At 39.7% G+C, this 25,327-nt stretch overlaps 1 pseudogene; it reads right to left on the bottom strand.

The window, feature by feature from the left end:
- Positions 1 to 5,888: 5,888 nt before the first annotated feature.
- LOC128745951 (putative nuclease HARBI1) lies at positions 5,889 to 19,933 on the bottom strand (annotated as a pseudogene).
- Positions 19,934 to 25,327: the final 5,394 nt, after the last annotated feature.

The following is a 25,327-nucleotide window of genomic DNA, read 5'->3' as shown; positions in this document are numbered from 1 at the left end:
AAGATATTTATAAATAACAGCTCTGCGTGGTCCTACGTCAATAGGTGGTAGGGTCTCTGACCCTGACGCAACCTTCCACTTTTTTTTCTCTTTCTTAAGAATAGGTGTCCGTAAGAAAACTGGTAATCAAAATTTTTCGTGGCGTCTGCATCGAATATCCGGAACAGGATAAAATTCTGGACATTTGCGTGAATATGATTCGACAAGTTAACGATGAAGAGGAAATCGAACAGCTAGTGGCGACGTATTTATGACGCATGCTAATGATAGGATAAACAACAAGGGGACATTTGTCAGAAATCTACGATGGAAAATTACTGAAATAGTTCATGTTGTATGCACGTCCCATAAGACTGAAGCTCAGGTATTCGATTCACTGCTTTAATCGGCAGGTTTCAGGAGAAAATGGAAAAAAATTAATATTCATTTTTTGCAGATTTTCGAACCAAAAGAGAATAGAGAGGAAGCGAAAGCCAAAAAAAATCCCCAAAACTCTACTACATAAAGCCTGTCATTATATCGTTTGATGGATGCTACCATAAAACTGAAAAGCCCGAAGATCATGAAGCAAGTGGGTTGCATCTATTCTCGAAAATTCAACCACAGCTGCTGGTAAACCATGCGATGATAGTGTACGGATCAAGTGTCTCAACGCTAGAATACTATCAACTATGTCGGTCGGAGAGAATGGTGGACTTGCTGTTTATGATTGAATATCAATCGGCTCGGATATTGATCGGTGAACATCAGAGCGAGTTGATTGATATTGATTTGGCTACGTACAGTGAGGCACTGTTTGTTCCGGCAGGACAGATTGGATGTGCAATTTTGCGGAGTCACACCCGATATCTACGCGGTGATCGTACGAAAAATTATGTGCGCATTCCTGGAGTTTGAGATGTGCAAGGCATTTATTTCATTTTTAGTGGCAGACAGAGGAGCCACAACTGTTGAAATTTTTACCGTCTCATTGTTCTAGGTTGGCAGTTGTTTCCCCGTTAAGGCTGCTTCGGCTCGTAGACACGGTTGCGTCGATTTTACTGCCTCCCCTTACAACTGGGCCTAGCTGGTTGAGCGACTGGCCAAAGTGTATGAACTGCGACTATCTTAGGAAAAAGCCAATCAATCCGGAAATTACAGCCTCCATGAAGAGCCGGGGCTCTATTGTCCGAATCTGAAAACATGGTTTCTAAATTAAATTCCCTGCATTATGGAAAAAAAATCGGCCTCAAGCCAGAGTTCGACACCGGCAGCGGGCAACGTACAGAAAAATTCTAGGTAAAAGGCAAGGCAAGATTTTGGTTTCCCGCTATCGTCGTGTGGAGGTAAAATATAGCAAGCTCGGTTGTGGGTATTTCGACTTTGAACAGCACAATCAAACCGGATTCCTTGGTTTAGAAGCCAACCTTCCAAATGCCTACTGCAATGCAATACTTTAGACTCTTGATTTTATTAATCCGTCGAGGAAAGGAATTTGGTCGCATTGTTGCGCGAAGGAGTTCATTCTGGCCTGTGAGCTTTGCTTTTTGCGCCACATGCTATGATGTTGGAACTTCAAATTAAGCTTGCCAGACTAGCAACTTTTTGCGCTTGTTACGTACCGTCCCGGCAATAATTGCAAGTTTAACTCAAAACTGGAATCCTTTCATTCTGCATCAAATGCACAACGAATTCTTGGAGGCGTCGAATTTTACAAATTGTCACAAATAGTGTTTTGTGGGCGTTTGAACAGAATTATTGGTACATTTAAATTAAGCATTGTTCACATATTTTAACAAAGTCACTTATAGAAGTAAATCATTTTTACAGATAACAATAGCAGCTGCCGAAGATTAACCGAGATAGACCAAGTTCTAGCGGATGGTCAACTAAAAAACAAATCAGCTCACAGCAAGGCGAACTGTTCGCTCTCTGGTTCAAAGCCACCAGCAGTTTCCGAGATGACGATGGCAAAGGCAAAACCGACGTAGGATGGTAGCGTTTCGGAGCAAAAGAGCGATGCAATCGCCGCATTAGCGAGTGTCGCGGAGAAAAAAAAACAACTATCCGCGGCCGGTGTTAGTTTGTCGTCTGCGCTGCCGGCCGGAACCGGCAAACTTTCGTCTGACGGTGACAGTTTTAGCTCAAGTATTGGATGGCTTTGGATTGTGATTCTGTGGATCTAGTTTCATCGGTTTTGAGTGCTATCGATCAGCAAGATAGTGACAGTGTGGTTGGGTACAGTTGCGGCGCGATTAAGCTACTTTTTTTCTCCTAAATCAAAGACGAATTCGGTACTGTCGTGGTCGCTACTGTATCCAAAATAAGGCCACACACATTTCTGGACACGAAACGATTACTAGTGCTTTGATTGCTGCGCTGAAGCATGGCAGTCAAAATTCGTTCAAAGAGCGTAACAATCCTACAATGCATATTCTGGCGTGTAATTTACTGACCCGAGGTTATAGCGATAAAAACAGTGGTCGGAAACTTTGGTTCGTGCTTACAAAGACGATGTGATGAACGATCGTATTAGAGTTGATTATGAGAATTGCGCCCCGTTTACCGACAATTGCGTGGATGATTTCGGAACGAAGATTCCACCGAAGTGGATGTCGAAACAGGAGCTCAGTACGTTGGACCCGAGTACCGGAAACAATTTTGTTTCCATCGATGATAAGCATTCAACCGATAGTGGCAAGCACCTGATTGCTCAACTCGTAACTTCTTGAAGATTCCCTCGCTGGCTTGCGTTATACCGGAGCTACGTTGCTATCCTGTTGACTTTTATTCTGATAATGTAACCGGTTATAATGCGAAAGATAATGAAGTTCTATCTAACCTGCTTAGATGAGACTTAGAACTAAGCCGTTGATTAATATTTTTATGATTTGTCTCAAAATGAGCAACTGCAAGAAGAAAAAAAATCCTAACTATAATAATGAAATATATTGACATTCAAATTAAATATAAATATATAAACAAAAAATCTGACAATAAAATAAATTTGAAACTTTGATTTTTGTTTAGCTATTTTCTCTAAAAATCCCACGAGAAAAGGTGATGTTTAACAACATTACTGAAAGATTTTGAGGGATCTTCGTGTTCCCTTAATAATGTATATGCTATTGCGGTTGCTGCGCCGAAAGGATTGCGACTGCTGAGCTTCTGTCTAACTGGTCAACAACGATGCAACCGATGATGGCACGCACCATGATTCAGCTGTTCCGGTATTTTTTACGTCCTCGTAATCACTGCGGAGAATTTCCAAGTGACACCATACACCCTCCCTCAGTGATCCAGTATCGATATTTCGCTTTGAATGCTAAAACGACGAACAGCAATGGCAATGACTACGTTAAGCTATTTCATAGAATTACACTTACCGCCTTACCGTATTCACTTAGGTTTCGAGAACGGTCTTGCGAAGTGGTTCCTGCTTGTAGTAACAGCAAGTCGTGAAGTGGTCCGGAACGCGACCAACAAACTCCTCCGTTGCCGGTATTTTGTACGACAGCCGGTTCACCTTATCATGGAATGTAAAAGTGCAACGGCGAGCCACCGATAAATTTATCAAACTGCAGGTTATACTTTGACTTTCATTGAATGCTCTATACTGCATCCTTCCACTGAATATACAAAATAAAATATTTACTCTGGCGAAATAAACCAGCTACGAACGGGACAGAAAAACAACACAAACGCGAAGAACAACAACATCATCAGAGAAGTTTTTGACAGATGGTCTTGCAAAATTTGCATTCACTGCAAATGGATGCAAAGCGATATTTGCAGTGATTGCAGCATTTGCAGTGAATATATTTAATATAATTCCAGTGAGACGCCCCTAGGGAGTAAGTAAACTTTTTGGTCTGCTGTCTTTGCATTCAAGTACGATGCTTAATAATCGACTGGTTTGTTTTTAAACAGGCAATGGCTGTATCGTCGGGAAGAACAGCGACAAAGCGCAAATACACCACATTACCTCTAGCTAAAAAGTTAGATGTAATCCGCGACGTCGAGTCCAGTGGATTATCCCAGGAGCAGGTAGCAATAAAATACGGGATAGGAAGTTCAACGGTGAGCCGATTACTAAAGCGAAAGCAATAGTTTAAAAAATGAAGAGTTATGAAGAACATGGTTTAGCGGATCGCCGAACTATGAAAGAACAAAGTTTCCCTTTGCTAGAGGAAGCATTATTTTCGTGGGTGCTACAGCAACGACATGCAAATATAGTTGTTTCGTTAGCTGTGCTGCAGACAAAAGCCAGACTTATTTTTGAAATTTTTCAACGAAATCATTGTTACGAAGGATACCAGTGTAGGGAATGAGAGCAGAGAGAATGATGACGGAGACAGAAAAGAAGGAAAATGAAGAGGGTAGTCGTATGATTAGCTTTGAGGAAGACAGTCGATGTAATAGAAAGCCGTGATGTGAATAATGTTTAAATAAATGATTAAAGATTTGTTACAAATTAAATGACGTTTATGGGTTGTTGGTTAGATTGTGTTGCTGAAAGGGATCGTCAGGACGCGACAATGGCACAGTCCGGTAATTTGAAACCTGTCGCTAGAAATTTCGGATGTATTCAGGGTAAGTGACGCGTAATTTATGTCGTTTTCGTTTTTATGGTGTAGCTACACCGTTTTGTGCTACACTCTTTGCTCGATAAACGAACGCTCGTGGCGCAGTAGCAGTGGTGTGTGTAGTAAACGAGAACAGCTGTCAACAGTTTGTTTTGTCTGCGCGGTTAGCTGCTTTTATATTGGTCGTTTCGATCTTACAAGTATTTTACGAAAAAATGACCGAGTTTGAGATAAATGTTGAAGATTACTCATTAGTAGTTAATAACGATGGTAGCCCCTATCAAGAGCAACCGGAATATTTATTCCTTAAGCATAAGATTAGTGAGTATACGTAATATTTTGAAATATAGATGTATTATGTATATTGTTTCAGCTGAAGAAACAGTAAAAGTGGATTTTGCTTCCGTGGCAGAATATTATGGAGTACCAGTAGCGTCGTCATCTATTCACGATAGAGTCAACGATGCCATAATGCCAATACCGTCTGACGATAACACCTCTGGTAATGACAATATTGAACTGTTTTCCAAATACAATACGACGGAAGACGAAAGCTTGATACCCCCGCGAGCCACAGTAGGTGTTTGGAGTGATGGCGAGACAAAGTTAATGCTCTCCTTGTACAAGGAATATTTCGAACAAGTTGGTCCTATGAAAAAATTAAAAAATAAAAAGGCATTGTGGCAGTTGATAGGGAAAAAGTTGAATTCAAAATTGAATACAAACTTTAGCGAGCAGCAAATCCAAAATAGATTTAAAACTTTCGAGGCGACACAAACGAACCGTTGATAATAATCGTACAAGTGGTTCGTCGTATCTACCTCCCACTTTCGATAGTGAATTTCGCGATATCGCATCGATTGATGACTCAATTGAGCACGAAATACGTATGGACACAACATCTGTTCAGATGAAAAGTAATAGCAATCCAAGAGATCCTACGCATGGAAGGCCATTAGAGTCAGAAGCTGAAGCCGGCCCCTCTTCCGCCAAAGGCAAACAAGACCTGCAAAAAGCAATGCTTGAAGCCTTTCAGGATAGTCAAAGAGCCAAGGATCGTAGACACGAGGAGCGAATGAAGAAACTAGATGCACTCACAGATGCACTCAATAAAATTGCGGAGAAGATGTGAGGGAAACAAATATATATTCCAGGAATAGTGTCGCTCGAAATATAATTTGCTCGCTTTTAATTTGCCGGATTTTCAGACCTTGTTTCATTAAAGAATTGAAGAAGCAGTGTTTCGATATTTCTTTATTGTAATGTGACTTCAGCACGTACGAAGATACGCATCTACTTACAAATACATAAGCACACACAAATTTACATAAAACTGTTAGCAAGGGTATCTCGTTTCATTTCTCCAAGCCGGCGAAGGGCATTATTTCTACGATTGTCGCTGTCAGAGGTTGCTGTGTTCAAGGGAGATCGTTCACGATCTTCTAAAAATTTTTGAATTTTGGTCAATATTAGAGCTTTTTTTTCTTAACAAACGTATACTCACGGTCAAGTAATACTTCATCATCATCCTCATTGCTTTCAACAAACGAATCATCAAGTTCGATGCAAATATTATGCAAGACACAACAAGCCATAATAAATTTACACATTTTCAAAACAGTAAAAAAATCCAATCTAAATAATTGGCGAAAACGCTGTTTTAGCAATCCAAAACAGTTTTCGATTTTTACTCTAGTCTGGGCATGCTTTAGGTTGTAGTTTCGTTGCTTTGCCGATAGATTTCCAAAGTCTCTATACGGAGTTAGCAAATACTCCCGCATTGGATATGCTGCATCACCCAGCAAATGGTACGTTTGACCATAGATATCTATAGTTACTATATATATAGTTCGGCGGATAGAAAACCAGGCGAATTGGCATCCCTGATTTATGAAATTAAATTTGAAATTATGGTGAAATGTGCAGGTTTTTACGAGAAATAATCACTGGCGGGTGTTGAAAATGACTAGTTCTATGAAAATAAAGTGTGTTTTTTTAACATTACTCCTGCATTTTGGATTTTGAAAAGCTTTTGGCTCCGCTTTTGACGTTTATTTGGCTCCCGATTTTCTATCCGCCGAACTATATATATAGTAACTATACAGATATCTGGTAATCTTACACTTATGCTGGATATTGCAAATATTCTGGCATCATGTATTTAACTCGGCGATCCAATAAATACATCTGTGAACTTCTTATCCGAATCACATACACCTTGTAACGTTATGGATAGCAGGTCATGCCTATTTGTATATGTTGATCGAATTTTGTGCACTGGTTTCCTAATACATATGTAGCTTCCATCGATACAACCAAGGACATTTGGAAAATTTGAAATCTGTAATTATTAGCTGTTTAATTTTTAGGTTTATTAATTTTTTATTAATCAAATACTTTTTCAAACTTGCTTGCGACCCTCTGTTTATCATTTTCGGTCAATGGAAAGTGTATGAATTCTTTTGCTATCATATGAAAAAAATCCAGAATATTTTCGAGATGTTTATGAAACGTTGATATCGACATATCGAAGAAGTTGCACACTTCACGGTAAGAATTCTTGTTTGCAGCAAACCTTCAAACGAATCCAAAATTTGAAATGATCACGCATACGTTTATTACGAAGCAAAAGTATTGTGCATTGCAAGAAATCTTTTCATTCTCGGAAAGTTCATAGCAAGCTGTCAAAATAATTCTGTATTGAGCGAAGCTGACGAATTTTCGTTAATTGAATATCGATATTTTTCACATATCGATACGTATACTCAGCTGAAAGCATAATCAGCAAAATTGCTCGCATCATGTGACGATCTGCATTTTACATTTATTTTTAACACTCCGTATAACGTGTTAACATTTACAAAGCTGTTATATGCATGCCGAAATTAACTATTTCGGAAAAAAAACTATATCGAGATTTCGTCCACGAATATCGATACTGTAGGGTCTACCCTGAAGCTAGAGTGACTATATACAGAGTGGCGACAATGTCAAAATTGGAATGATAATTATCTGTCAGTGTCATTCCAATCGAGCAGACGACCTATCCAACGCGTATGCAGGAAAGAGAAAGAAAAACCTTGGAAAAGCCGCATTGCATACATTTGGGATGACTTGTCGCCACTCTGTATATAGTCACTCTACCTGAAGCCGGTCCTGTTTGACAGCGACAAGAAGAGGAGAATAACCAGGGAAAAGAGGGAGAGTATAAGCGATAGAAAAAGTACTGTAGATGTGAGCCAGGCGTCTACTCGGATTTTTAAGAAATATAGTATATTTGTGAAACGGACACGGTGTTTCATTCCCCCACAAATTTGGCGACGAGGTCAAAGATTAAAGGTTGGTAAAATTTATTATGATTTGCGTGTTCAGCTAAGTGAATTCGAGTATTTTCAATCGAAACATTTTTCTGTCTGAATCTGCCAAGATGGCGATTTTTCTTTCGATTTGCTCGATTGCGAAAGTGTATTAATGTGTTGGTGGTTTCACTGGTGCTGCAAACCGGCAGCTGCAACTGCGGTTTTCACTGAAATGTGGGGATGTGCATGCAAGGTGGTTTTTGCAACTGATGTGCCTGTCTTTCTAGACAGGAGGTGTGCGTTTATCGTTCACGGGTTGTTCCTGTATAAATTTACAGGAGGTGATAGTTTCACGGGTTGTACCTGTTTATGCAGGAGATGAGCAAAAAAAAATTGTTCACGGGAAATAGTTTAAAAACAGAAAAAGCCAGAAAGCAGTTTATCATGATTCGTGGCTGTAGAATACAGGAGGTGAAATTTATTTTCACGGGAGGTGGACTAGAACAGACCACGGGAGAAATGAATATGAGAGTTTTATTGACCGCTGTGTAGGTATACGCACACAGGTAGTACTTGCAGTGAGGCAAGTGGTGGGCAATACGTGGTCCACGGGTTAATTGATTGAGGCGACAGTTAGAGTGTGTACTTGCAGTAAGACAAGTGGTGGGCAATACATTGTCCACGGGTTAATTCAGATGAAAATGCAAGTGTGGGTGTTCAAAAAAAAAAGTACACAATGAAAATAAATATGAATTGCATAGAAATGCATATTTGTATGTTTACTCAAAAAAAAAGGATCAATTATATTTAATATTTATTAAAATTTCATGCTACGTATTTGCAGATGGACGAAAGTCGACCGCTGCCACCGTTTCGGTGTGACGAAATAGAAAAACAAAAGCTTTGCAGAGAATGGAAAGCATGGAAAGGAGCATTAGAATGCTACTTCGATGCGTACGAAATTACGGATCAGCGAAAGAAGCGCGCTAAGCTTTTGTATTTGGGTGGACCCCAATTGCAAAGGGTTTTTCAAAACCTTCCCGATCGCGAGAAGTTTTCATTGGTCGCGATTGAGAAGCTATGGTACGATGTAGCCGTGAGTGCATTAGATGCATTTTTTCTTCCGTGCAAACAAGATTGTCTGGAGAGATATAAGCTTCGCCAAATAAAACAAGCTGAGGGAGAAAGATTTGTAGATTTCGTACTCCGGTTGAGACAACAGACATCTGACTGTGGCTTTGATAAGTATTCAGATGAAGTGCGAGAAGTGATGACTGAAGTTTTTCTCACGGACGCCATAATCACGGGATGTTCTTCTACAGAACTGCGCCGGCGTATTCTTCAACAGGATCGTCGACTCGGTGAGATCGAGGCCCTTGGGATCACGCTTGAAGGCATAGAGCATCAAGTGAAGGACTTCAGTCACAAGGCTACCCAGGTAACCAATAAGCATTTCCAATGCAATTTAAAAGCAAGCCGATAAGCATTTAAGTTGCCTTAAATGCTACTTAAATGCTATTTTGGCAAAATATGCGGCCACTTTACTGCTAGCCCTCTTATAGTGCTGACTATGCTTATTTGCAACTAGTTACCAACAAGAAGAATTTAAATAGAATTGTGGATGCCAATTTACAACAGTTATGCAGTCAAAAAGCTGATAAACAACAACCTGCAGTATAAAACGCCAGGGATGCTAATAAACGACTGATTTACTGCTTATTTTAATGCTTATTGGTTACCTGGGTAGTGATCAGTCTACGGATAATCGAATTCTGAAAATTAGCAGTAAGCCGCTGGGAAAACCTGATGATCGTTCTGCATATATGCCACCCAAATCGTTTACAAAAAAGCCCTACAAGTCACAAAACGCTGATTTCAGTTGCTACAATTGTGGACGACGCGACCATATCGCTTCTGCCGAAGTTTGTCCAGCCAAAGGAAAAATTTGTCATTTGTGCAAGCGTGTAGGCCATTTTCAATCACGGTGTCAGTTTCGCAAACTTCAGGATAAGTCAACTATCCATTCGAAGAAGATACGTCTCGTTGAGGAAGAGAAGAATGATACGCAAATACTTGAGGACAATGGAAAGACCTATTATGCTTTTCATACGGGAAATGACTCCAATATTGTCAAATGCGAAATCGGTGGAGTAGCACTGTACGTGCTTATTGATTCTGGCTCTGATGTAAATTTGGTAACAGATGCAGCATGGCAACTTTTGAAACAGAAAAATGTAAAAATACATCAATCCGCCAAGGGAAGCTCAAGAATATTGAGAGGATATGCAAGTAACATTCCATTGACAATACTCGGGACTTTTATCACGGATGTACAGATTAGTGGCAAATCGATTCGAGCGGAGTTTTACGTTATAAAAGGGGGTCAAAGATGTTTGCTGGGAGACCAAACATCCAAGAGCTTGGGAATACTAAAAATTGGACTGGACATTCATCTAATTGGAACTGATACAAAACCTTTCTCTAAAATCAAGGATGTGCAGGTTCATATCCAGATGGATTCAGGAGTAAAGCCAATTTTTCAGCCACTCAGGAGAGTACCAATGCCATTGGAAGACGCCGTCAACAAAAAGTTGGAGCTGATGCTATCCAGAGATATCATTGAGAGAAAAGAAGGACCTGCGACGTGGGTTTCGCCTCTAGTGGTAGTAGGAAAGTCAGATGGTGACCCCAGAATCTGTCTCGATTTACGCCGTGTAAATGAAGCTGTTCTTCGAGAGCGCCATCCAATGCCAATCGTGGATGACTATTTGGCAAGATTGGGCGAAGGGAAGTATTGGATCAAACTTGATATAAAAGAGGCTTTCCTGCAGATTGAATTGGCGCCCGAATCAAGGGATGTGACAACATTTATCACTAACAAAGGATTGTTCCGCTTTAAGAGGCTTCCATTTGGACTTGTAACGGCTCCAGAATTATTTCAGAAAGTTATGGACCAGGTGCTAGCGGGATGTTCCGGTACAATGTGGTATTTAGATGATGTAATCATCGAAGGGAATGACCTGCAACAACATGATGCACGATTAAATGAGGTAGTTTAATATGTCTTTTTACTGATTTGTGTTTTTGGATTCTATAAATAAATAAATAATTTGTTTTTGTTTCATGTCAATTTAATAGGTCCTTAACAGATTTAAAGAACGTGGTGTCCAGTTAAACTGGGATAAATGTGTATTCCGCGTCAATGAAATTGAATTTCTGGGTCATCGTATAACTGCATCCGGAATTCATCCATCTGCATCGAAAATCAGCTCTATTCAGTCGTTTCGTCCACCACAAAATGATGCCGAAGTTCGTAGCTTTCTCGGATTAGCGAATTATTTAAACAAATTCATTCCTAATTTAGCAACTCTTGATGCTCCATTAAGAGAGTTAATGAAAAAGGGACCTAAGTTCGAGTGGACAAGTTTTCATCAAGAATCATTCGACAAAATAAAAGAGGCAATGGCAAAATCACAGCAATTAGGATTTTTCAGCAAATATGATAAAACGTCGGTTATGGCTGATGCGAGCCCAACCGGACTTGGTGCAATATTGATGCAAACTAATAAAGAAGGAGTAAGTAGAGTCATCAGCTATGCCTCTAAGTCGTTAACAAGTACTGAAAAGAGGTACTGCCAAACGGAAAAAGAGGCCCTGGCAATCGTTTGGAGCGTTGAACGTTTTCAAATATACCTGTATGGCAGCGAGTTTAGTATTCTGACTGACTGCAAGGCATTGGAATATCTTTTCACACCTCGTTCGCGTCCGTGCGCAAGGATTGAACGATGGGTCCTGCGTCTCCAGGCGTTCGAGTACCAAGTAATACATATCCCGGGTGAAAAGAACTTAGCTGATGTCTTATCTCGATTAACCACGTTACAGGCGGTACCATTTGATCAGTCAGAAGAACTACTGATTAAGCATATAGCTATGACAGCTGCAACAACAACTGCGTTAAAGTGGGAAGAAATAACAAAGAAGTCGCAGACAGATCCTGAGATTCAGCAAGTGTTGAAATGTCTGAACGAAGATAATATCATTGAGTTGCCACTTCCGTTCCGAGTAGTAGCCAATGAACTGTGCCAATTTGGAAATATACTCTTGCGAACCGATAGAATAGTCATACCGATGGAGTTGCGAGAGCAATGTCGTGTCCGTCGGTTAATTCCAACCGAGCCCTCCGGAATACGGAACAACGTCCGTCAAAGTCTACGTTCGTCCAAAAACTGACTCTTGTTTAGAGTATGCTATATCTTGCCACAGTATGCGTAACACAGTATGCGTAACGATATATTTCTCTCCTTGTCTCTTACCGTTCGTATGACGGTATTCTTCCTATGCAAGGGATTTCAGTTACACTCAAGTAAATAATTCAGTTTCATTAGATTTGCTTTACGCTGATTCATCTAACTCGGCTCGTTCCCTACATTCACCCCCTCTTCTACTCTTCTGATAAATTATCAAAAAAAAAAAACTCATGGCCATTATCATTTTTGACATCATCATCATTTTCGTCATTACCACTACCAATTTCGTCGTTACCATTGTCATTTTCATTATTACCAGTACCATCATCATTTTCGTCATTACCATCATTATTTGCATGTTTACTATTTTTTCTTCATTACCAAAATCGCCAAAATCATCATAATCCAAATCGTCAACATAATTACAATTATCAACATCATTAAAATGTTCAAAATCATCATCATCTACGCCATCAAAATAATCAAATAGTCAACATCATCCACGACACCAAAATCATCAGAAAGATCAAAATTATCATTATCCATGTCACTAAAACTAACATTAAAATGACCAAATCGTCAATGTCATCTACATAATTTTCGATATTACCGTCATCATTTTCGTCATTATCGTTATCATTTGCATCATAACTATAATTTTCATCATTGCCGTTGTCATTTCCATCATTACCATTGCTATTTTGACATTACCATAGTCATTTTCGTTATTAGCATCATCGCTTTATCATCACCTTCATCAGTTTCGACTTTACAATCATCACTTTCATCAGATTCGTCATTGCCATCGTCATTTTCGTCATTATTATTATTATTATTTTCATCATTGCAATCATCATATATGTCAGATTCGTCAACATAATCATTTTCTTCATTTTCATCATCATTTTCGTCATTACTATAATCATTTTCCTCATTGCAATCCTCAATTTCAACATCACCATAATCAGTTTCGTTATTACCATCAATATTTCCGTCATTACAATCATCAGTTTTACTACCTCTGCGGGGGACCATCGCACACAAGCGATCTTCTACAGCCTGCCCAGAGGCGAACAAACTACGCATACCAGCGTGTTTCAGTAAACCATTCTGCCTTCCCAGAGGCACGCGAATCATACTCGCAAATCACACACACAAGCATGGGCAAAACAGCCCTCACAAAGGCGGTTCAGAAGACAACCAGATACTCACAAGCATCTTTTCAATTTTCTCAAATAGACCTTTGCCAGACGCCACTAATCCGCGCACACCAGCGTATTCCAACAAAATAAGACGCATACAAGCGAGTTACTAAAAGTCCCTCTCAGGGGAGCTATCGTATGCAAACGATTTTGCACAGCCTTCCCAGAGGCGATTAAACTACGCATACCAGCGTGTTTCAGTGAACCATTCTGCCTTCCCGGAGGTACGCAATCACACACGCAAAAAACACATATGTTCAACAAACAGCCTTCACAGAGGCAGTTCAGAAAACAGCCAGATGCGCACAAGCATCTTTTCACGCACACCAGCGTATTCCAATAAAGTAAGACGCGCACAAGCGAGTTACTAAAAGTCCCTCTCAGGGGAGCTATCGCATGCAAACGATTTTGCACAGCCTTCCCAGAGGCGATTAAACTACGCATACCAGCGTGTTTCAGTAAACCATTCTGCCTTCCCGGAGGCACGCGAATCATACTCGCAAATCACACACGCAAGCATGTGCAAAAAACAGCCTTCACAGAGGCAGTTCCGAAGACAACCAGATGCGCACAAGCATCTTTTCGCGCACACCAGCGTATTGCAATAAAGAAAGACGCACACAAGCGAGTTACTAAAAGTCCCTCTCAGGAGAGCTATCGTATGCAATCGATTTTGCACAGCCTTCCCAGAGGCGATTGAACTACGCATACCAGCGTGTTTCAATAAACCATTCTGCCTTCCCGGAGGCACGCGAGTCATACTCGCAAATCACACACGCAAGCATGTGCAAAAAACAGCCCTCACAGAGGCAGTTCCGAAGACAACCAGATGCGCACAAGCATCTTTTCGCGCACACCAGCGTATTGCAATAAAGAAAGACGAACACAAGCGAGTTACTAAAAGTCCCTCTCAGGGGAGCTATCGTACACAAACGATTTTGCACAGCCTTCCCAGAGGCGTTCAAACTACGCATACCAGCGTGTTTCAGTAAACCATTCTGCCTTCCCGGAGGCACGCAATCACACACGCAAAAAAACACATATGTTCAAAAACCAGCCTTCGCAGAGGCAGTTCAGAAAACAGCCAGATGCGCACAAGCATCTTTTTTAATTTTCTCGAACAGGCGTTTGCCAGACGCCACTATTATATTCAACTTAACATACTCACAATTTGGGAGCACTACGCCAATGTCGTGTCCGTCGGTTAATTCCAACCGAGCCCTCCGGAATACGGAACAACGTCCGTCAAAGTCTACGTTCGTCCAAAAACTGACTCTTGTTTAGAGTATGCTCCCAGTAAACCATTTGGTTTGTATATCTCGATTGCAACTGAGGTATACGAAATCATATCTGAACAAAAAAGTTATATTTCACGCCATATAAGAACATATATGTACCAAAGTGGAGGCGATATACGTGCGAAAATTTTGACAACTATTTGTAATTATATTTTGCGCAGTTTTTATAACACGCAACTAAATACACCTGAATATATGATTAAGATATAATCAACTATTGCAATTGTCTATCCTGCTTTATAATTCACAGTCATGAATTGTATATGAAGACACGCACGACTGCAAAACAACTTATTGTTCACTGCGATTTGACATGCTCTAATCATTATACAATTCCAATGTGAAATTAACATGAAAACGACTTAATGTGAACTTTCTATTACGATTTTGTGTTATCTGGGCTATATCTTGCCACAGTATGCGTAACACAGTATGCGTAACGATATATTTCTCTCCTTGTCTCTTACCGTTCGTATGACGGTATTCTTCCTATGCAAGGGATTTCAGTTACACTCAAGTAAATAATTCAGTTTCATTAGATTTGCTTTACGCTGATTCATCTAACTCGGCTCGTTCCCTACAAGCAAGTTCTCCAAATCGCTCACGAAGGTCATATTGGAGTTCGTATGATGAAGTTACATCTTCGCGGGGCAGTATGGTGGCCGAAGATCGATGCAGCAGTTGAATCCTTCGTTAAACGTTGTCGTGGATGCATGCTAGTTGCAGCCCCGGAACCACCGGAGCCTATGATACGTAAAGAAATGCCGAACGGACCATGGCAGGACATCGCAATAGATTTCTTGGGCCCACTTCCAGACGGACAGACGCTATTAGTGGTAGTGGACTATTATAGCCGGTATATAGAAATATGTGAAATGATACAAACAACCGCCGCAGAAACAATCAAGCAGTTGTCTACCATTTTCAGTCGTTTTGGTATTCCTTATACCATGCGAGCGGATAATGGACCGCAACTCAACGTTGGATGTGATGAATTCAATAGTTTTTGTGAACATTTGGGAATCAAATTAGTCAACACGATACCTTACTGGCCTCAACAAAATGGCGAGGTAGAACGCCAAAGCCGTTCAATTTTGAAGCGATTAAGAATAGCCCAAGAGCTCGGCGACGATTGGAGGAAGGTTCTATTTCAATATATCTTGTCATATCATGTTACGATTCATCCAACGACAGGTCGGTCACCATCAGAATTAATGTTTGGTAGAAGAATTCGATGCAAACTTCCTGAAGTACCTCGATTCGACCATACTCATGAGGAAACGAGGGACTACGACCGTCTTGAAAAAGCGAAAGGCAAGGAATATTCGGATGCAAAACGTAAGGCTCGGTATAGTGAGATTGTCGTCGGTGATCATGTTTTGACTAAACGTATGCGGAAAGATAATAAGCTAAGCACAGATTACTCACCTGAAGAATTCATTGTTCTTCGGAAGACTGGATCTGATGTTACCATAAAATCTACTGAAACCAATAAGCAATATCGTCGGAACGTGACCCATCTAAAGAAGCTGGAGGATACTGACGGTTACTCCTCCCACAATCAAGAAACGGAACCAAAGTCTACTGAAGAACTAGGACGTAGTAAGGAGGATTCAAACTCAACCTCAACTGCTGACAGCTCCGCTAGATACGAACAGGGGAAATTGTTATGCCCAAAGCGAATTCGTAAGGAACCTTCCAAATTCCATGACTATCTACTAATGTGACGCCACTCCACACAAATTTGGGTTAAGGTGGGATTGTACCCAAGGAACAATTTTTGCTTATTAAACGTTTCACCGACAGCTTTTATTCAGCACATGCTGTATAGCTGCTTTTAAAGTATATCTAAACTCCTCTGTTCAATGCTTATACAGTTGGTTTTGGAGAATTTAAACAGCACAGTGCTGAATATGGACGTGGAAGATGCGTTTGTATGACTGTTAATCAACGTATAGTAAAACGTTTATTCAGTACGCATAGAGATGTTTATTAAACTGCTGTTGATGACACTGAAGCTACGTTTATTCCACAGCAGTTCAATATTTAGACAAGCAAAAAGAATAAAATATGCAGGAAGTAGCTACTGTTATTTTATTTTGTGGGTTTCGTTATTTTCATGTTCACTTTTATATTCGTATTTTTATAATTTAATGAGAGACTTAGTAGGAAATCGTTGGTTGACTCGAAATTTATCAAGCCTGCCATTATACTTTTTTCATTCATCTGGATTCGAACTTACATCCTGACGATCGGAAGCCATCGACGAACACATCTGAGATAATCTGACAGATGACAGGCGCCGAGTTTTTAGCCGATGTGTATTTACCAGTTTAAGTTTGTCAAGCATGGAACAAAAATGGGCTAAAATACATTTAAGCGCTGAAGAGTAGTTTCTTAAATCATGTTTGGCATCTGCTGTACAAGATTGCTTTAGAAGTATTTATTCTGCACATGTTAAACATTTAATAAACTATTTGTGCTAAAGTATTTCGCTTGTACCACCAGCAATACCAGCAACATAACACACTCACAACGCAAAGTTTTTTTTCTCTTGAATATTGACGACGGTGAGCGGTGCTACTGAGTGAAATTCACTGGAAACTGGAAATCCAGAACTTTCGGCTAGCTGCGAACATTGTGTGCGATTGTTCAGTTAGTTAGCAGTGATGTTATTAGTTAGCAGCAGTAGTGATTAGTTAACAGCAGAAGTGGTTCGTGCCAGTACCGCAGAGGAATAGTACTTTTGTCACCCCGTCATTAGTTTACGCAGATAGTACTGCTTCCTGAGCTAAACGCTACGTATATTTGTCATCGGATCGGATTTAGTTTTTTTCATCTAAAAAACAAAAAGCAGCAGTTGATGGCAAGAGCAGAAGTGGGTTTTTGGCGCACCGGCAGCGGGAGCTGGTCACGCGATTACGGTACGGCGCTACCAGCAGTGGTGGTATCGCCACTATGCCACCCGACCATAACAATTCTGGTGGCTTTAGCCCGACGCAATTCATCTCGCTGAGCAAATCTATTGTGAGTAACTCGCAAAGCGTCAAGCAGAGCTGGTTGCCTTGGACGAGGGATAACGACACGCCGAGGGAGAAGATACATACCGTCCAGACAACAACAAATAAAAGGATTGCCACGACCAGCAAAGACTTGTCTGCTAAAAGTGGTCATGAAAATTTTTTCTATTCTTAATCTGTAAAAAAAAAAGAAATAAAGTGTACCTAATATAAATTTATTTATATAAATTATAAAGTGTAAAGTATAAAGTGTCATTCAAGTTATTGGTGTTATTGGCTGCCATCAAGCACTATTTATTCCACACCTGCTCTTGGTGGTGCTACTGATACGTTTGTACGACGATTAATCGACACATATTTCACACTTGCTCTCAACAATGCAGCAGATACGTTTGCGCAACTTTCATTCGACCCTTATTCCATCACTATTCCACAGTTGCTCTCAGCAATGCTGCTGATTCGTTTGCGCAACATTTATTCCACTTTTATTCTGCACGTGCTGTCAGCAATGCTGCTGATACGTTTGCGCCACGTTTATTCCATCCTTATTCCACTACTATTCCATACGTGCTTTCTGTAATACTGCTGAAACGTTTGCACAATGCTTATTCCACTCTAATTCCACTTTTTCTCCACAATTGCTCTTAGCTGATACGGTAGCTTATAAGCGACCGGTATTCCACACCTGCTCTTAGCTGTGCTGCTGATACGTTTGCACAATGCCTATTCGACTCTCGTTCCACACTTAAATAACAACATGTAGATGTTGATTAAAAGCTAGGAAAAATGTGGGATATAACGTTTAAACAACACACACTTCAGCAAATTCGCTTATTCAGCACTGGATGCTACCACGCAACTCTTATTCCACACCTGCTCTTTTAACTGCTGCCGTTTTGTTCCTTGGGTAGGGTCTACCCTGAAGCCGGTCCTGTTTGACAGCGACAAGAAGAGGAGAATAACCAGGGAAAAGAGGGAGAGTATATGCGATAGAAAAAGTACTGTAGATGTGAGCCAGGCGTCTACTCGGATTTTTAAGAAATATAGTATATTTGTGAAACGGACACGGTGTTTCATTCCCCCACAGATACCAGTTATATCGATACATTATCGCCCAATGCTGACCTCGCCAAATATTGAAGGATGTGCTTTTGTCCAGAGCTGCCATACAAATAGGTTAATTTCTATTGTTTAGATATTTGCAACCCCTTTCCGTACTTCTTAAATTGTGTTACTATTTACACATATTTTTATACTTATGATATTCAATCGATTTATATAATACATATTTTTGAATGTAAAAGGTTAAAAGACGTTTTTTTTATGTATTTTTAGTTGCTAAAGCATCAGTAACAATTGCACATATAAACCAAAAAATATTTGGCCACCTTTCCTTGTTCTCTTTGCGGTGATTGACGATGCGGGTTACCGCCGCAACAGGATGAAAATTTATGTAAATAACCAGTATAATCAATATATATAGAATGCCAGTGTCGCTGGTGTTTCATGGATATTTTGGTGGCAAACATGTTGCTGGTTCGTGTCTTGGATACGGGAAGTACATTGTCAAATTGCCCAATAGAAAATTTTCCTACCGACGAAATACCCCAAAACGACCAAATCGGGTGATTTATTCTACGTGATTTACGGAAAAGCAGAAGGATTTTTTATTGGGTTGCCTTTTTAGTTTGACAATCAAATTCCCGTTTCGAATCGATCACTCACACATATGCGCATACAGTGTAAATACGTAATTTTCAAATGTGTGATGTTTACCACGAGCACTGCAGCGACACTGGCATTCTATATATATTGATTCAACTAAATAACCGCAATATATAAAGTGTCTTCTAATGACTTATTCCCTCAGAAAATGATTGGTCGGATTGATCATTGATCAACGAATGATTCCTATTCCTAAATCAATCGAGTAGATGATTTTTATAATTACCATAAGAATGCCAACATTTGCCTTCTTGCATCAATCGTTTTTCGGCCCTGTTTTGCGTTTTCGTTGTAGAACACGGATTGTTTGTAGCGTTCAATTAAATAATTTGACGTATTCCTTTTCAATCTGAAGTTTTTTCTAAACTATAACAGTTAGAAAAGCAAACATGATTAAATCATCAAAAACTTATTCATTGAAACCTGCTTCTTCATCCGAGTAATTGTTCACTACGCCAGTTAAAAATCTTTCCACTCGTGCCGTGACCTTTCGTTTTTTCTGGATATTCTCGAACATAAACAAATATTCATCTTCCGAATCTGACGATGATTCAAAAAGCTTGAAAACTTCCTCCATTTCGAAAAATTTTACATAAAATAAAATCATCACAAGTAGTCGATCTGTAAACTGTGATCAAAACAAACCATTTTTGACAACATATGATTTTGATATTGGTGTGGGTGTGTTGGTGTTTTGCTATCTGCACCAGCTACACTCTCTTTTTTTCTGGTGTAGCTGGTGCAGAAAAAGTGTAGCAAAGGTGTAGCACAAAAATCGAAAACGAACAGTTTTGGTGCAAAAGTGCTACACCGGTGTAGCTACACCGCAAAAACGAAAACGACATTAAGTGATTGGCACGTCGGTGGCGGCAGAACTTACATCAGCAGCTTTGCCAGAGACCGACTTGAATACAAAAATACATTAAGCGAGGAAATTCGATGCCCCCGAGAGGGTAGTGTGTGTGTGCGTCCCTGTGAGGAGATTCTTATGAGAATATCGTGCATTAATGACCCTGAGAGAGTATTGGTAGTTCCCTGTGAGGAATTATAATAGAACTCCCTGTGAGGAGATTCTGAAAAAGTAAATATGCATTAATCCCCCTGAGAGGGTAATAGTAGTTCCCTGAGAGGAATAATTGCAATATAGCACTCCCTGTGAGGAGGTACTCCAGAGAGGGTACATTAGTTCCCCTGAGAGGGTGTGCGACGAATTCTAGCGTATAAAAGTTTGCAACCAAACACCAGAGAGAATAATTCGTTGCGGATTTTCATACCTTGCGATTATTGATTCTCCCATGTTGCTACACGATTCTGAGCTCACTGGCAAAACAATGTGCGAAAAATATGGGGTCCTGTCAAATACTACGTAACACGCTTTGAAGAGAAACAGTGTTACAGTAGTCTTCATAAAACCGCCATAAAAATTACGTTGCGAAGGAAGGTTTTTTGTATTATTTAACGACTTTTAACTTTTCAGGTAATACTTCGTTTCATATTCATAGGGTATTGGGCTTTACGTACTATTGTGCTTCCCGAGAAAATATTTCGTTTTCCAGTTTAATATAGTTGTGCGCAAAGGTAAATCATATATTATTGACAGTGTAAGCACGTGTAAGTTTTTTATGTTTATGCTCTTATTCTTTGCTTAGATAACATTTGTTTTGTCTTATTACGTACAGACTTACAAACAACACAGTTACAATGTCTTACGTTAACCGAAAATGATAAAATTTAAATGCTGGTTGCGTTTGTGAAAAATTTGGCCATGTTTGAACGGGCAAACACGATCAAGCTACCCTAGCATTCAGCTGATGAGCGAGAGAGAAATATTGTTGTTTTTCTCATCACTCTTGCGTTGACAGTTTCTTACGAGATTTCGTAAGAGTGTAAAAGAGATACTTTGACTGCGAGCAACCAGAACAGAGCTGCGCGCAACTGCTAGGCGCACAACTAAACCGACGAAAGAAAAATTTTAGATAATAATCGCAATATTTGAATTTTCCTTAAATTGTTTGTGAGTTGACAGTGCTATGCTCATCATAACGAAAATGCGCAATGTGTGTTAAACGCTTGAGAAAGCGACCCGAACCGAGTCATTGATGTTGGTATTGGTGCTGACAAAACCAAGGGGTTTCCTGAAAAGGCAAATGAGTGCGTAGTAATCAGTGATTACTTTTGAAATCAATTACGTAATTAATTTCTATATTCTAGATTTCTAGATATTCTATATCTATTCAATTCAATTCATAATATAATTATCTTAAGGAATCTTTGCATTCATTATTAAACTTTAGTATTCACAAGAGCATGATTACCAAAAAATAATGGTAAGCCAGTAGCACAGAACGGAAGATCAACTTCAAGTAAAAGCGAATTCAAAAACTGACCACAAAAGGAATGCAAAAATCAGCAACGATTTTTTCTTACTTCGAGTAAGTTTCTCAGATCGTGCACATTTATGCCACTTTGACTGTGGTATAAAGTGGTATAATATTTTTCTATGCTTTGAATTGACCGTTAGCTCTACAGTTCTACCTGGTTAATAAGGATTGTTGTTATTAATGACAACTTAAAGAAGATATTATTGAAAAGTTATAATCGGAGTAGAAAAGTGATGCAGTATAATAGAGATTTTACTGTTTTAAAATCTAAAATAAAATATCGGCTTGGCACATATCAGTAATTGAAACTGAAGATTTCAGTTCTTTAGAACGAAGATGGTTTGGAACTTGGAAGCAGGGATGCCACATATAATTCTGTGTTTTTTGTTGGAAAAATCTGACAATCTGTACGGTGAGGAAAAATATCTGTGCAAAAATCTGTCCAATGCAAAACAATGAGAGTGAAAGAGATAGATAGTCATTTTGCTGACTATTTCCGTCTCTTTCACTCTCATGTACAAGCTCAAAAATCTGTTTAATCTGTGTAATTTGGTGAAAATCTGTATTCTATGCATACAGATTCTGTACAGGCGATTTCTTTCAAATATCTGTTAAACACAGAATAATCTGTGCATGTGGCAACCCTGTCCACTATATGCAGACAAAAATATTTTCTTTATTGAACGGTTGTGTCAAAATGAATCGGTCATTACTCTGTTAAATGCTGAAGTGCTCTAAATTAAACAGTTTATTATTGTTTCGGTTTTATTATTATAGAAAACACCTGTCATTTTTAAGAAAGGATAAAAAAAGTAGAAGAGACTCAATGTGACTCTGGGGTACGAACCGAAATCGGAATGATTCGTCTTGTAATGCCATCGATTGAATCCGAGGACGATTTATACACCGATGAAAATAACTTTTTCGGATAACGGAATTCTACGATGAGAGGATTAGATGAGTTTTCTATGCTATGACAATTGCAACTCCGAACCCCGCTGTGGAAATTGCCGTAGTTTCATATTCAAATCCCCGTACATTTCAACGCTCAAATTATCGAGGCTAAGGAAATCTACGCAAGTGAGGTTGATTTTCACCTCAAAAAAAAAAAAAATGACAAAGATCAGAAGTCCCATTCAGTTCTGGTTTTGACCAGGGAAATTGATGGCGATGCTGTCAACGCTTTCAAATCAAAACCAGCTATCAGCTGTTCGTTGACGGAAACTATTGATAAGTGCCAAACTGTGCGAGAGACAACTCAGCCTTTGTCAAATAGTATGCAAAGCGATACTGTTGCTTGAGGTACGCGAATACCATCGTTGGTTACGGAGTGAGACTACCAATCAACTTTATTATAGATTCCGGAGCAGATGTTAATACGGTTGGGGAAAATGTGTTGGCTCTGCTGATGAGCAAAGACTATCCATTGTCCAATATACAGCTTGAAGGAAGGAACTGATAAGCCGTTGAAGGCCTATGTAACGCTTGAAGCGATGCCAGCGATGGTAACTTTGGTTTCGAAATTATTTATTACCTCGGAACGTCCTCGTTTGCTGGAAAAGTTCTATGTCATTCAAGGCGGTAATGTTCTTTTGGGCAGAAGTACTGGGCTTGGATGTTCCAGTTCGAGATTTCTCAGAATCGGATAAGTTACATTACTGCCAAGGGAGAAGAGTTTCTAAAGTTTAACGCACCTGGCATTTGCTTAACTGGCATACAACAAAGATTTAGCACCATCACGAAACATATGCACTTGCATTCCTCCAGTCTTCACGGAGACCGAACGCAGACTTGACGAGTTGTTGGCTTCCCATGGAAACGCATCAGGAGTACAAAATTTATCACCACCGACCAGAATCGATTCAGCCACGATAACTACGGATAGACTTAGAAGTGTAATACAAAAACAAGCTAAGCTTGATGATATATATATATATATATACTAGCTGACCCGACAAACTTCGTATTGCCACAAATTAACCTGTGTTGTACATAAATCATGAATCTCGGATGATCTTTGTCACTATCTCGAGTTTTGCAAGCCCCCCAGTGGGCGGCGCTTCCGACGGCGGGTCATCGGCAACACTCGCGACCGGCTCGTCCTGAATGATCTAGTGTTACTATAGATAGTTTTTGTGGTCTTGTTATTGATTAATGTTTTATGGAAGAGTCTCGAATTTCTAGAGTTGGATTAGTTTTTGAGTTTCGCAAAAATTTCTGTTTTATTTGTATGAGAGTCCATATCCCCCTACCACAGGGGTGAGAGGTCTCTAACTATCATAAAATAAATTCAAGACTCAAAAATCTCCTACATGCCAAATTTGGTTCCATTTGCTTGATTAGTACTCAAATTATAAGGAAATTTGTATTTCATTTGTATGGGAGCCCACCCTCTTAAAAGGGAAAGGGGTCGTAATACACCACAGAAAAAAAATTCTGCCATCTAAAACTCTCACATGCCAAATTTGGTTCCATTTGCTTGATTAGTTCTAAAGTTATGAGCAAATTTGTATTTCGTTTGAATGGGAGCCCCCCCCCCTCCTAAAAAGGTAAGAAGTCCTAATTCATAATGGGAAAAATGGTTGCCTCCAAAAACACCCACATGCCAAATATGGTTCCATTTGCTTGATTAGTTCTCGAATTATGAGGAAATTTGTATTTCATTTGAGTAGAAGCCCCCCCTCTTGAAGTGTGGAAGGATCCTAATTCACTGTAGAAAATATTTTTGCCTCCAAAAACCTCCACATGCCGAATTTGGTTCTATTTGCTTGATTAGTTCTCGAGTTATGGGGAAATTTGTATTTCATTTGTATTGGAGCCCCCCTCCTAATGTGGGAAGAGGTCCTAATTCATCACAGAAAAAATTCTTGTCTCCAAAAACACCTACACGCCAAATTTGGTTCCATTTGCTGGATTAGTTCTCGAGTTATGAGGAAATTTGTATTTCGTTTGTATAGGACCCCCCCTCCTAAAGTGGGGAGGGGTCCCAATTCATCATTGAAAAAAAATTGTCTCCAAAAACACACATATGCCAAATTTGGTTCAATTCGCTTGATTAGTTCTCGAGTTATGAGGAAATTTGTATTTCATTTGTACAGGAGCCCCTCCTCTTAAAGTGGGGAGGGGTCCTAATTCACCATAGAAAATTTTCTTGCTCTCGAAAACCTTCACATGCCAAATTTGGTTGCATTTGCTTGATTAGTTCTCGAGTTATGAGGAAATTTGTATGGAAGCCCCTCCTCTTAAAGGGGAGAGGAGTTATAGTTCCTCTTATATAGAGGGGAGGGGTCTCAATTCACCATAGAATAAATTCTTGTCACCAAAAAAAACACCCACATGCCAAATGTTGTTCTATTTGCTTGATTAGTTCTCGAGTTAGGAGGAAATTTGTATTTCATTTGTACAGGAGCCCCCCCTCTTAGAGTGGGGAGGGGTCCTAATTCACCGTAGAAAATTTTCCTGCCCTCGAAAACCTTCACATGCCAAATTTGGTTCCATTTGCTTGATTAGTTCTCGAGTTATGAGGAAATTTGTATGGAAGCCCTCCCTCTTAAAGAGGAGAGGAGTTACAATTCCCCTTATAAAGAGGG

The sequence above is a fragment of the Sabethes cyaneus genome, chromosome 1 (genome assembly GCF_943734655.1).
Source record: "Sabethes cyaneus chromosome 1, idSabCyanKW18_F2, whole genome shotgun sequence".
NCBI lineage: Eukaryota > Metazoa > Arthropoda > Insecta > Diptera > Culicidae > Sabethes > Sabethes cyaneus.
Note: the sequence above shows the minus strand (reverse complement) of the source record. Positions and strands in the feature narration are given on the sequence as shown.